Here is a 2,209-nt window from a genome sequence, read left to right on the forward strand (position 1 = left end):
TGACTCAAGAAATAGTATTTTCAATGTCCTCATATGCATGTGAAACTTGGACAATGATTAAGAAAGACTGAAGATGAATAAATACATTTAAATTAAGGTGGGTGTGAAAAATACTGAAGAAGAACAAACAAATCTCTCTTGAGAGAAGTACAGTCAGAATGTTCCTTTTAAGAGAGGTGCTGAGACTTCATCGATCATGTTAATTGGAGAGACCAGTCCCTGGAAAAGGACAGCAAAAAAGAAGAAGACTCTCGAGGAGATAAATGAACACAGTCTCTAACTGAGATAGCTAAAGTTTATTGTGCCAACCTGACTGATAAACACGTGTGGCGTTAATTGAAGGGCGGAGGCATAAATGGCTGGGTGAGCCTCGCCTTTCTAGTTCTCAGGTTTCTTGTTTGTGAAGGTCCGACCAGGGTGCAGGTGCCTTAGCCAATTCCCTGCTTCAGCTGACAAGGATCACTTCCTGCAAGACATCCCCAAGGAGAAGCCGCATGGACTTACGCCGATGCAGCCCTGGGTGTTGGAGCAGCTGCGTGGAGACCCCTGCCAGCGCTGAGATGCTTACACATTCACTGATTCAGCTTTCCTCCTGCAGTCAGCATCATAGTGTGTGTTTTGTGAGCTGGAGGAGGACTTTGTGGATTGGTGTTGGACATATGGGCTAATGTTGGACTTGTGGGCTTGGGCAGTACTGGGTTGGGATGTTTTCATAATGTGCACTTAACCTTTATATAAAACTCACTCTTATACATGAGTTTCTCTGGATTTGTTTCTCTAATGTATCCAGACTAACACAGTAACAATGGGCTCATACTTAAGGACAATTGTGAGGATGGTGCAGGACAACAGGAACCGACTGCACAGCACCTAACAATAACAACCTAACACCAAGCACCTAACAATAACAACCTAACACCAAGCACCTAACAATAACAACCTAACACCAAGGATCAGATTATCAAACCAGACTATAGATCCAATATCTTATTCAATATCAACCCATCCTATGAATAATGTCAAGGTTATAAATGATGATCATGACATGAAGTGGGGAGGGACCCAGGACTTCTCATGCAAATCTTTTGGTTGCTCTTTCTCTCTTCAGAAGCGTGCTATCCAGTATGCCATATAAAGTTTTCGTTTGGGTTTGCTGCTAAATGACAGTAATAACTCATTTACATCTCTGCTTTCGATGTTATTTAATGATAAACTACACAGTGGTGAGCCATATCCCTAGTTTTCAAGGGGTGGGATATTCCCTGTCAGCCCTTCATTCCTTTGCATCTTTCCATTCTCTATTTTGTATCACGTATTTTTGGGGTTGTGTTTTATTTTATCTGCAAGTATTTTCTTTTCCAGGGATCTTATGATCATATTTCCTAAGCCTTACCACACTGATAGACTGTCTTCACTTGTCAGTAACAACTTAGTTTGATCAATGCTGTCTTTCCCCTTTCTTCATGCCTTATATAAACTGCACTATTAACTTCTGGCAAAGCCTACTACTGTGCAAAAGTCAGTGAGCTGTAAGCTTTAACCTTTCAGAGATGATTTTCCTATTATTATACTCACAGGATCTCTGGTTACATTGTTAAAGTTCACTGATTCTACAAGGATTTGTATCATTCTGCAAAGTTTTGCTTGAATAAGCTTGCCCTCTGCAGACTTTGTTCTTCATTTAGAGATGTTTCCCTCAATTATACCATTGAATTGTTTTCAACCATAGTATCTCTGAATTTTTCCTATTTGGGGGGAGATTTGTTTGTTATCTACAACATACATATTTCATAATTCTTTGCCCTTTGAGTTCATTTCCCTTTTACTTTGTGTGATGTTTTCAAGGAGACCCTCTAGTTTTGATTCTGCGTTCAGCTAGAACTACTTTGTCTTTCCTTCCTTTGTTTTAGTGCTTTTCCCTGTCATACTTTCATTGCTAAATTTAATGCTTCTTCCTTAAGCCCTGCTTGTTTAATTTTCAATCTTTACATGGGCTTTAAAAATACCTTGTCTTTAAAATATTATTTTTATAGTTATTGTTTCTTTAAATTTTTGCTAACGTAAAGAAAATATTTTTTCTGAATATGTTGATCTGTTTCCTAACTAGTTCTTCTAATGTGCATACTTCATTGACTTTTCCTAATTATGTTTTCAAAAAATAATCTATGCTAAGATTGCAAGCGCATCCTTTCTACTTACTTTTGATTTT

The sequence above is a fragment of the Tenrec ecaudatus genome, chromosome 5 (assembly GCF_050624435.1).
Source record: "Tenrec ecaudatus isolate mTenEca1 chromosome 5, mTenEca1.hap1, whole genome shotgun sequence".
NCBI classification, from domain to species: Eukaryota; Metazoa; Chordata; class Mammalia; order Afrosoricida; family Tenrecidae; genus Tenrec; species Tenrec ecaudatus.